At 60.6% G+C, this 11,780-nt stretch overlaps 1 protein-coding gene across 46 annotated transcripts in view; it reads left to right on the forward strand.

Annotated features, from left to right (window-relative positions):
• Positions 1–1,446: 1,446 nt before the first annotated feature.
• The window catches only part of EPB41 (erythrocyte membrane protein band 4.1), a 95,246-nt gene continuing 84,912 nt past the window's right edge, over positions 1,447–11,780 (forward strand). For 10 of the 46 annotated variants that reach the window (XM_051807086.1, XM_051807087.1, XM_051807089.1 and 7 more), the window contains exon 1: positions 1,448–1,526. The gene's annotated coding sequence lies outside the window, so the exon portion shown is untranslated. Of the gene's footprint in view, positions 1,527–10,131; positions 10,373–10,615; positions 10,715–11,780 lie in introns of those variants that run through there. The other 36 variants (XM_051807109.1, XM_051807110.1, XM_051807112.1 and 33 more) reach the window with 12 other exon arrangements.

An 11,780-nucleotide genomic window follows, 5' to 3' on the forward strand; every position in this document is an offset into this window, starting at 1 on the left:
ATTTATCTTTCATATCCCCTGTGAGGCTCCTGCCTGGTTCCCCCTCCAGCCTTTCCCCAGCGCTCCCAGCCTGCAGAGACCAGTGCTGGGACCCTCTGCAGAGCTGATGGCTGCGTGTGGAGGGGATGGGGGTCCCAGAAGGTCCCTTTCCCCCCACCCAAATAGCAGCGGGGCCGGTGTTGGTGCCTCAGAGACCCCGCAAATCACAGCTCCTGCTTGGGGGGGGGGACAAGCAGAGCCCCTGCTCTGCCTGCTGAAGGACCCAGAAGTCCTTAATACCCGATTAAAAATAACCCCGGGAGCAGATGTGAGCAGAAGTCGGTGATAGCGGGGCCAGAACGCGAGGGGCTTTGCAGCGGCTTAACAGCTTATGGATTCATCCCCCTCTCATCACATTAGCCAGGGGCTCCCTCCCCTCCCACCGGGGCGGAGGTGAGAGGCTCTTCCTCCCCCCAAATCTTCCTCCTCCCCGGGGAAGGCTCAGGGCTCCCAGGGAGGGGCAGGGGATAGGGGGACAAGCCCCCATTGAACTTGAGCTGCGGGGTGTTGAGGCTCCGAGCCCGGGGCAGGATCCATCCCGTGGCTCTCTTGGGGGGCTGGAAAGGCCTTGGTGGAGGCAGAGGGGGGGACACGCGGTGACGGACACACGGCGACAGTCCCCGCCGGTGTCCCCAGGGCGGTGGCCATTAGGTGGCACCAGGGACCGTCCCCAGGGGGACACCCTGACCTGGGGCAAGGTGCGATGGGGCGCAGGGCCTTGGCTGGCCCTGGGGGGGCTGGGGGTGACCCTGGGGCAGCACCCACCGCTCCAGCCCAGCCCCGGCATCCAGTGCCACCGCAGGGCCAGGACAGCAGAACGGGCCGGGACTGGGACCGAATTCTAGCCCGCCGCCCCCTCCACGGCTGTCCCGGTCCCGCAGGAGCCGCTGTCCCCCTTTATCTCCGCAGTCGCCGCCTGCGCGGCCCCGATAGCCCGGGCGTGGCCCCGGGGCTGGGGCTGGGTTCGGGGCACCTCAGGGACCCCGAAGCCCTTTATCAGAGCCGGCCACGCCGCAGCCGCTCGGGGTGGGCGCAGGACGGGGAACCCCCGGCTGGCCCGGCCCCCGCGGGGAAGGGGTTTCCCTAAGAAAAAGTTAAGAAAGTGGGTGAAAACGAGCAAAAAAAAAATCCCCCAAGGCATCGATCCTTTTTTTTGGGGGTGGGGGGATATTGGGGCTCTCCCGGCCCAGCCCGGGGTCCCCCCGCGGCCCGCGGGGATCCCCCGGGGGCTCCTTCTCCTTATACGGGCCGGTGACGTCACGGGGGCGTTGGGAGGGGGGATCCCTGGCCACGCCCCTTCACCTGCGGGCCCCGCCTACTGCAGCGGCGCGCGGGTGGCCACGCCCCTCTCCGGCGCGCGCTTGACGGGCGGCGACGGCAGCCAATGGGCGCGGCCGCCCGAGCGGTGGGGCGGGGCCGGCGCGGTGACGTCAGAGGGGGCGGGGCCGGCGGTGCAGGTGGAGGCAGCGCGGAGCGGAGCGGCCCCGGTGAGTGGGGAGGGGACGGGGGGACATGGGGGGATTTGGGGGTCCCTGGGGGGATCAGGACGGTTGTGGGGTGCTGGAGGGATATAGGCGGGCCTGGGGGGGCTGTAGAGGTCAAGCAAATTTTGGGGTGCGGGGGGTGCGGGGGTCTTGGGGAGCTCTGGGAGGGGGGTACAGGGGTCAGGCTGGTTACGGGGGATTTGGGGGTCCCTGGAGGAGCCCGTGGTAAGTCAGTCTGGTCCTGGGGTGCGGCGTCATAGGAGGACTTGGGGTGGTCTTGGGGCGCATAGGGGGGTGGTTGTGGGGTTGGGGGCTTGCAGCGGGACACGGGGTGCTGTGGGGTGTGGGGTCCGCAGTGGGGTCAGGCTGGGTGTGGGGTGGTGACCTGGGGCTGGGGCAGCCAGGGGCACCCGTAGAGGTCAAGCTGGGTATGAGGTGCTTTAGGGTGTTCAGAGTTTTGTGGGGGGTCAGGCTGGGTGTGGGGGACCCGCAGTGAGTGAGGTGTGGGGTGGGGGCGTTGTGGGGAAATTAGGCGTGTCCAGGGGCTGGGGGAGGCCGGGGAGGCACCTGCAGTGCTGTCAGTAAATGTGCAGGGCAGGAGGGAAGTGGAGTAGGGGGGTCCCCAGTGGGGTCAGGCTGGGTGTGGGGGGAATGGGGTGCACTGGGGCTGTCCCAGGGACTCTGAGTGGGGCTGACGGGGAGGATGTGGGGTGGCAGGGCTGGGGGGACAGCAGCGGGGCCCACAGTGGGCTCAGACTCAGGACGCAACTGGGGCCTTGTCCAATGGTGGGTGCCAACCCCAGGACCGGGGGGTTTCCCCCCGTGGTGTTGTTCCCACCAGAGCAGTGGGGGGGACAGGCGGGTGCAGACCCGGGGAGTGAGGTGCCCCCGCCCCCCCCCATGTCCCGCCCTGGGAGGTGGCCGCTCCCGCTCTGGCACCCGGGTCCGGCTCTTGGTCCTGGTTTGGTGCTGCCGGGGCTGTGCCCGGGGTGCAGCAGCTCCACCTGAGCTTCGAGAGAGCTCTGTCCCCTCTCCCCCAGACCCGTCTGTGCCCACCGAGACGGTTCCCAAAGCCGACCTGGGAGTGCCAGGGCCCTGCTCCTGCTGTCCATCCCTGTCCCGGGGGCTTCTCCTGCCGTCGGTCCCTGTCCTGGCTCACCCGGGCAGTGCTAAAATCTTCCCATCGACTCTCCTGCGGTCCAGAGGCGGGGGGGAGGTGGGGTGGGTGATGTCGCCGCGTCCCCTCCTCGACGGGGACATTTTGCGGTGATGTTACAGCCCAGAGGCTTGTGTGGCGTCCCCGGCGGTTCCTGCAATCCCTCTTTCCCTTCCCGAATTTCTCCCTCCTGGCAGCTGTGGTTGGTGGGTGGGACGAGGGGCTGGTGTAAACCTGGTTTGAACCCGATGGCAGGTCGCTGCCATGTGCTGTGCCGGTGGCGTTTGCCTTCCCCGGTGCCCGGCGGGATCCAAGCGGCCGGCGGGGTGGCAGGGGGACAGCGACAACCTTTAGGGCTATCTTTAGGGCTGTGTTGCAATGGAGGGGTGTGCCTTGGCTCGGCGCTGCCGGCAGCCGCCTCCTCGCCCGGGGATTGATTTACGCCGAGGCTCCTGCTCGGGGAAAACCAGCGTTTGCTCCGCGGTTTGTGCGAGCCGCGGTGGGAATGTGGGGCTGAGCCGAGCTCACGTCGGCGACACAAGGTTCGGGGAGCACCGTCGGCCCCGGACACTGTCGCACCTCACACGTGCTCTGTCACCGGCCCGGCAGCGGGACCGGCCGAGCCGGAGCGAACGGCCGGGACGGGGAAGGCGGACGGTGCGGGGAATCTCTGCTCCTCATGGGAGAGGAGCCGCCCCGGGGCGCGGGAGCAAGTTGGGTTCTTACGAGGTGCACCTCGGAACTTCCCCGTGTCCCTGCTCCTCCCTTCCCAAGGCTCTAAGGCGGGCACGGATGTGGCTCTGGGAGAGCCGGGGTCAGTCCCCTCCGCGTCCTCTTCGTGCCGGAGTGACCCGGTCAGTCCGCGAGAGTAACCGGCGCCTGCACCAGAGCTGAGGTGACACGGGACCCAAGTTCCGTGTTTGGCTTAATCCTTCTTAATGCCACTGCCCTGCTCATGCCCACTGTGCCCGCGGCGATGCAGCTGCACCGTGGCTGTCCCTGAGAGGAGGCAGCCGAAACTCCTGGAGCAGTTTGCATCCCCCCAGCTGCGGGGCCCGTGTAGGTGTGAATCTCCCCCAGCTCTTGGCGCTGGCAGCCCCTCAGCTTCTCTCCCGCAGTGAGGCACACGCCGCTTCTGCCTGGGGTGATGGTAACGGCGAGTCAGCGGCAGCCAAAAGTTGATCCGTGCCCCGAACCTCTTCCCACGGTGCTGCTCAGCCCGTTCTGCGGGCGCGGGGCTCCCCCGTCCCTTCACTTGTCTTTCCCTCGCTCTTAAGAGAAACTTCAGGCCTTCCCGAGAGGGTTTGGAACCTGCCGAGGAGAGAAAGTGCCTTCTCATCCGCGGCGGTGCTGCTGGAATGAGGTTCCCTGTTCCCGGCGCGCAGCCTGGCAGCTGCTGGAATTGCCTGCAGCCGCATCGCTCCGCACCGCGCGTCCCCCCGGGCGGGCACGGGCCTTTCGGAGCCCGCAGAGGGTGAGGATCGCTTGGAAGAAAGGCAAAACATCAGCTCTTCCCCGAGCGGGGCACCCTGAAGTTATGTCACGATTTAATACATAACAAGCTTTTCCCGAGCTCCCTCCCCAGATACGTCCTGGAGGGCAGGGCAGGCTGCAGGTGGTCCCTGCCCTGGAGGGGCAGGAATAGTCCTTTCTCTGCTGAGCAGTGTTTTAGCTGCAGGAAGAGGCTCAAGGTGGCTGGAAGTTTGGGGTGATAATTGGCTCTTGGCCACGCTGGATGAAGGTGTGGGAGCTGAGGTGTGATTTGGGGAGGGGAGCTCACCGTCAGCCCGGAGACCTCTGTCAGTGAGCTACCTGGGAAGGAGGAGGATGTGTCCCTTGTCCCTTTTATGCAGTGATTTGTGCGAGTCTCTGAGTTGGGATTCACGGGGAGGGGCTGTAACCGGTTCTCCCTGCTAAGCCCGGGACCAGCACCCGGTGCGGGGGGACGAGCAGTGTCACGCCCTGGACATTCCACCGGGGCTGTGGTCCTTCGGAGCCTCGGGGCTGTCCCATGCTATCCCCTTCTGAGCTGGTGGGGACAGCCAGGGTGTGGTGGGGGCAGCCGGGGTGGGTTGACTGTGGCTCTGGGGTCCGGCCGAAGCGGCCGCCCCCGCTGCCCGCCTCTCCCCACTAGAGGCTGCTGATGACCAGAGCATTTTCCCTCCCTGCTCTGAGAGAGCAGCGGGGTTTGGAATTCGCAGGGCTGAGCATCCCAGCCCGAGCTTTTCCTGCTGATTCACCCTGGAGACAGCAGTGCGCTTTCCCCGGGTTCAGGGGGCACATCTGCTCCCCCTGCCAGGCCCACAATAGATCTCCCCACTTCATTAAGTCTTAATTAGGTAAATGCAGCGGGACCATGTGCGAGGCCACTGCCAGGGGACACGGATCGTGCGTGGAGCGGGGTACCAGGGATGCCGGCTCCCATCCCGCCTGCCTCAGGGGTGCCGGCGGGGTTTTTCCAGCTGGGCGCTGAATGTGGAATGAATTCAGCCTTCCGTATTGTTTTCCCGGAGGATGTGTGCGCAGCGATAAGCGCTTCAGCCCTCCGGCATGGCCCAACTGGCAGAAAAGCCAAGGATTAGTTAAGCCACGGAAGGGATCCCTCACCGCTGGGCACAGCCGCGGTAAAACCGCCCTGTAGACACAAAGGAGACTCTTTGTCCAGGGCACCAAATGCCTGGGCAGGATGGGCTGGAAAACAAACCTGGACCCTGGGAAGATGATTAATCACGTAACAATTAGGCGTAAAACGAAAGGCAGTGGCTGCTGCAGTGGAAGGTGCCTCGGAGGGAGTTTGTGGTGTTGCACAAGCCCCGCTGCCTTTGCTGGGTACAGGCAGTGCCGGGCGGGCAGCGAGGTGCCAGCTGGCTCCGGCACCGGGCACGGCTTCCCCGACAATGGCAGAGCGGCGCTTTACATAATCTGGGACTTGCCAAACAAGCTTGAAGGTCTGGAAAATCCTCCTGCTATTGTTCGTGCTCAAAGTTTGCTAAATTTCCTGGTTTGATCTGCCGGGCTGGGTTTTGTTGTGGGACCGCAGTGCCGGGGAAAATGCACTTTGCACGGAGGGAAGAAAAGGGCGTTTGTGGCGTTTAATCCACGCCCGCTCCTTGGATGAAACTATTTTTTGTGGTTCACAAGAGGTTCTGAGCAGCTGCTGGCAGCTTTGTAGGGCTGCAGGACTCTGCGTCTATCCAATTAGTGTGGTTTGTGTCTAGTCCTCTCCTGATGCCCCCCGAGGAAATCCTGCACTACCAGACGAGGACGGGGCGCCGTGGGCAGGGCTCACACAGGCACCATCTGGGCTTCTGCACTGAGGGTCTGTGCTGGGACAGAAGTGCAGGGTCAGAACAGCTTTGTGCTGTCTGAGCCCCCTCGAGTCGGACCCTGTGGCTCTGGGAAGGCTCCAAAGCTGCTGCTCTTTGGCAGATTTTAGGAGAAGAGGCTGGAAGGGAGCTTGGGGTGCCTTGCTGTGCCGTGTCTCCCAGGCTGGAGGTCACTCCCTGCAGCCTGGTGATTTGGGGCAGCCGGGAACCCCCCAGGAGGATGCTGAGGCTGTGGGAGCCACTCCATCCCCATCCTGGCCTGTGGACGGCCATGGGCTCAACAACAGTGTATTTTCTGGCCCTTGGGAGGTGTTTTGGGGTGTAGGGCCTGCCCTTGCTCCTCCATTGGCTCACCCCAAAGCTCTTTACCAACACAAATAAAGCCGTTAATTCAGTTAAATGGACAAACCCTGTTAAAATGTTCTCTGCTCCTGTTCTTGCCTGTTCTTGTTCTCTGCTCCTACTCCTGCCATTCCTGGGAAAGCCAGGTTTGGTAGCAAGGGATGAGGTGAAGTTCTTGCTGGTCCACTTAATGTGAGGCAGGTTTTGGCACCCTGGTAAGCAGCAGAAGAGGAGGAACAACCCCAGCCTGACGGCACAAATACATCCTCTTATTGGATGGCTAAATTGGCAGCTTCAAGTGCCTTTCATGTAGGTAATTACACCTGGCCACAGTTGACCTGAGTGGGATTTAAGGAGGGGGTGTGAGGCTTGACGTGTGCTGGGAGCCTTCAGAGCTGACTGCAGTGGCACTCCAGCAGTCCTGTAAGTGTTGCAGACGAGGCAGTGGTGGGGAAGCTCTGAGCTGGTTTACAGCCTGGAGAAAACCCGGTGTGAGGAGCTGGGGTGGGCTGATGCCTCAAAGCATCACCAGGGCATTAGGGCAGCGGGTGTGTTCCAGGCTGCATCTCACTGTTCGTGACCTCTGTGAGCTGATCCCTCTGAGTGCCACGGTGGTTTAGGTGCTTGCCAGGCACCACCAGCCTTTAAGTGCTTGTATTTCTATATCCACTCCCCAAAACCCCTTGGAGATGGGGCAAGATGGGTGCTTCAGACCCGGGGGGGAGCTCTTTCTCTGCGCTGAGGGCGTGTGTCAGACAGGGCAGCACCGAGTCACCTCCCTGCCCCGGGGTGAACTCGAGCGATGAGGAGGGAGGGCAGATGTTGGCCCGGCCCAGGGCCACGTTGAGCTGTAACGTGACTTTGTGCGTGTGTTGTTGCTGTTGTGCTGGAGGTGCCGTGGCTGACGTGGAGGTGAACCTCTGCCGTATGGCCAAGCCGGGGCTGGCAGATGGGGTCAGCGCTGCTCGGGGATTTCCTCAGGTGCACAGTGCGGGCTTTTAATAGCAAACGGGGTCATCTGCATCGTGGCATGGCCTGAAACCCAGCCCTAAGGATCCCCACTGGCAGCTGAGAGGTGGCTGAGCAAGACATCCGCTCCTGTTGGAATTTTATTCCACGGTTTTGAGTAAAAGTAAAATAAGACTTAATGTTGCTGGCGGGTTTGGGGTGAAGCTCCTCCCTAGAGGCAGCCTGGAGAAGCCCTGCCTTTCTCAGGACGGTCATGTGGCCCCTTTCCTGTCCATCCAGGTGGATCCTGTGCCTCAGCCGGGTGCCAAGACTTCATCCTTCTAGGAAAGGCAGCGGGGGCTGCTGTGGGTTTTCCTCCCTCCCTGCTGGCAGCCCCCGGGTGCCTGGTGCCCTGTGAGCAGTGTCTGGGGTCTCAGGTGGCTCTCATCGGGGTGACAGCGCTGTTTGCTCCATCTCAGCTGCCTTTCAGTGGGAATACACGGGATATCCGAGTGCAGAATTGATCCCTGCTGCTGGCCAGCCTTGTTCCCGGTGCCGCTGCTTTTCCTTGTGCTGCGGCAGGAGGAGAACGTGGTCTCTGGCAGTTTGCATCCTGCTTTCCCTACAAACTGCCTTCATCCTGCTGGGCCCCCTGGCCCCTGCCCTGCTCGATCTGAGGCTGTTATGGGAGCTCAGCAAACCGTGATGATCAGATCCAAGCGCTGGACCTGGAACCACCTGGCAGTGCTGGGCTGGGTGAGGAAGCTCATTTGCACGGGGTGGTTAATTCTCTGCATGTTTTAATCTCCGTGACCATCTGTGTTCTTGCCTGGGCTGGGGAGATGGGAGCTCTTGGGATTTGTCCCGGGAGGTGAACAAGGAGAACGCTGCTTACTCTGTGTGTGCCGAAAACTGCCCCGGGTCAGAGCGGGATGACCTCATTAGCTGTGGGAAGAGTCATTCCTGCATCTGTGGGCAAGGAGGCCTCGACCACAGTGTGTCAGCTCTATCCCAGAGGCACATCCCAAGGATCTGCAGGGAGGAGATGGGGGCAAAGGCACTTGCCAAAATTGGAAACCTCTGCAAATGCTTTCTACCATCCAACCCCAAGCATGGAGGGTCTGTGACCAGCTTGGCTGGCACCCTGGAAGGCTGAGGTCCCGAGGGCAGTGTTGGTCTGGGCTAAAGCACCTCCTGGTCACCCCAAAAGCCCTGCCCAGGTTGTGGCAGCTTCTGGGGTGTGGCTCTGCCCCACCAGCAGCCACTGCTGCCTCTGCCCTGGTGAACTGCTCAATTTGACCTCCAGAAGCTGCTGCTGAGACTGGGGTGCTCACACACAGTACCGAAATTGGGGGACCAGCACCTCTGGGTGGGCTGCAGTAGCATCCCCTGTGTAGAGACGTTGCTGGCAGATGAGGTTTTCACAAGCAACACCCAAATTCTTCCTCACTTTGGGTTCTCACATTTGGAGCCTGAGGCTCTGCAGCCCCTCCAGAGCCCCAGCTGGGATCCTGCTGACCACGGGCTCTGCATGTGCCACGGGCAGAGGTGGCACTGGCTGCGGGGGCTGTCGAGGAGCGCCTGTCCCGTGGGCAGCGCGGCCCCGCCGAGGCTCCCGCTGGCATCCAAACCCAGAGGGAACCATCCCTGCCCTGTAATTAAGCTCTTCTGCTCCTGTTCACCACACTAATGAGCAGTCTCATGGATGTGCTCCTCGCAGCTGCTCTGGATCCTCTGCATGGCTCCAGAGTTAGAGGTGACTTTCCAAGAGAGCCACCTGCAAAAGGCAGGATCTCCATCCCTGTCCCATTGGGGTGAGATGTGTGGGCTGGGAACCTTTGACTGCAAAGGATTTTCCTTGACTTCACCCTGCCAAGATGTAAATTCCTCTGCCAATACGCACCCTGGCTCCTTGGTGAGGAGAACCCTTCCTGCTGTTCGTGCTGGCTGGGCTGGGTGAGGTGATGTTCTCCCAGCCTTTGGCTGAGGGACTGAGGCTGCCTCTGGAAAGGAGATCTGCCCTTTGCTTGCACCCAGGCCCTTGGCATCAGTGGATAATAACACTTGAAAAACAACTGGTGCTGCAGCTACAATCCCTGTTCAGCAGTTTGGGGGTTCAGTCTCGATGGAGGTGATGGCACTGGGACTGTTGGCATCGTGGTGCATCCCAAAGGATGGGTGTGAGCTTGTGCCCATCTCTCCACCTGGTCTAGGTTCGATTAGATATTGGGAAGAAATTCTTCCCTGTGAGGGTGGGGAGGCCCTGGCACAGGTTGCCCAGAGAAGCTGTGGTTGCCCCTGGATCCCTGGAAGTGTCCAAGGCCAGGTTGGACGGGGCTTGGAGCAACCTGGGCTAGTGGAAGGTGTCCCTGCCCATGGCAGGGGCTGGGCAAGAGATGGGCTTTAAGGTCCTTTCCAACCCAAACCATTCCATGATTCTGTGATTCTCTGCTGTGGCAGGGGGATTCTTGAGGACTCCAGCATCATGCCACATGTCAAGCAGGTCCCTGGACCCTTGGTGGGGCTGTGGCGTGGGCTGAGGATCCCGCTGGATTTCGGGTCCCGGCGTGTGCCCACCGGAGCACAGAGCCGGCCCTGCCTCGGCTGGGAGCACCGCTGCTCTCTTGAATCTCTTCATTTAGTTAATGATCCTTTTGTTGAGAGGATTAGGGTTTAGAGGCCTCTGGCAGAGTGTTAATTAAATTAAGTCTCCGGGTGTTTCGCGGAGTTTTTGAAGCCCCACTAGAGGGCTCAGGCAGCCCTTACAGCCGGGGCCGGCGGCGCTGGGCTGTGCCCATCCCTCCAGAAAGTTTGCACGAGAACTTATGTAAGGCCAGGGGACTGGACGGGCGCAGAGAAGTGCTCAGGGCCAGTGCGGAGCCCTCACGGAGCTCTCTGCTCCTCCAGCCCGGCTCTGCCCGGCCCTCGGCAGTGCCCTGTGCCCCGGCTCGGGGGGCTCTACTGCCTGGAGTCCGTACTCCCTGGAGTCCGTACTCCCCGGAGTCTGTACTCCCTGGAGTCCGTACTCACTGCAGGCTGGCAGGCTGCGTCACCACCCGCCGTGTTATCAGCGTTAGGTAATGCCGGGCTGATGTTTTTGGGGCTTTTTTTTTTTTTTTTTTCCTTCCCCACTCGGTGTTTACTTTTCTAAGAAGTGGCTGAACGTGAACGTCCGGTTCCACCTTCAGCCCTGGGGAGAGTCAGACACTGAACTTCGCTGGGTTGTTGCCGGGCTCATGTGGATCCGAGTGTGAGCACTTGACTTTGTGGCTCCTGGTGGGTGAGGGTGGGGGGGGTTTCGTGTTTGGCTGAAACTGCTTATTAACCAGTGTCTCTTCTCCCTTCTCTTCAATATCTGCTGCCCCGTGATGGATTTTGGTGCCTCGCCTGCGTGGTTGGCCCGGCTGTCTCATCTCTGGGTAAGTACCTGCTTTGTCAGATGGAAATGCCTGAATTTTAAATTTTAAGTTGCTTGGACTTAAATAATGAACTGACCTGTTTATTCTGTCTTAAACTCTGGAGCATGGGTTGTTATCAAACAGCAGGATTTATCGTGTGTGTTTGTGTGTCTGTGTGTGTGTGAAGATTTTGGATATTGAAAAGCACTTCCTTGGCCTGGAAATTGTTGTGGTTTATAATATGAAGAAGCCCCCAGTGGGAGTTTTTATTGCCAGCCTGGGCTGTGGAGCACTGACCTGGGGATAAAAGCTCACTAAGTGCCAGCAAGTGAGCAAATGGAAGTGAAAATGTTTTTAGGAGTGGAAGGCAATGGCCCCTGTTCCTCCCCAGACGCCTCCTGCCAGCTGTTGGTGGCAGGTCAGTGCTGTGGTTGTGTAAGGGGCTCTCTGAGGGCACTGAGCCACCTTCCCCTTTGCAATCCTGCAGATATTTGGGGCTTTGCAGGGCAGGGAGAGGAGCCTGAGGCCCTTCTGGCAGGAGAGGAGGGGAAATGCATGTCGAGTTTGGAGAAGTGCACCAGGCACTGATGTTTTCAGTTTGTGTTCAAGGAGATCCAGCTTTGCATGGGGGAAAAATCGCCCTGATGGGGTGGATTCTGGTGGTTTCCCTGCAGGGTTTTGGTGTCTGCTCTGAACCTGTGAGGTGCACTTTGTGTGTTAAAGCCTCTCAGGATAAGGTGTGTGTGCTCGGGGTGGAGGGAAGGAAGGGGTATCTGCTGGGTGAAGCTGTTTCTCTGGATTCACTGGTGCCTTTGCACCGAGGTTGTGACCTCTGGAAACTTCATAAGTTTCAAATTTACTTTCTTTCTTTTTCTAAAATTCAGAGGGTCCTGCTGTACATCACCTTCCCTCCCCAGTAACATCCTCTCCTCTCCTAGTAGTGGAAAGGACTGAGCATATTTAGAGCAGCTCTGCTCCATGCCTGAGCATTCCATGTGCTGCTGGTCACTGATGAAAGGCTTGAAGGGAAAGCAGAGGAAGCTGCTGGGAACAGATTGCTTTATTCTTAAACTCAACATCATTATAC

The sequence above is a fragment of the Manacus candei genome, unplaced genomic scaffold (genome assembly GCF_025592945.1).
Source record: "Manacus candei isolate 608988 ecotype Guabito, Panama unplaced genomic scaffold, ASM2559294v1 h1tg000070l, whole genome shotgun sequence".
Lineage (NCBI taxonomy): Eukaryota > Metazoa > Chordata > Aves > Passeriformes > Pipridae > Manacus > Manacus candei.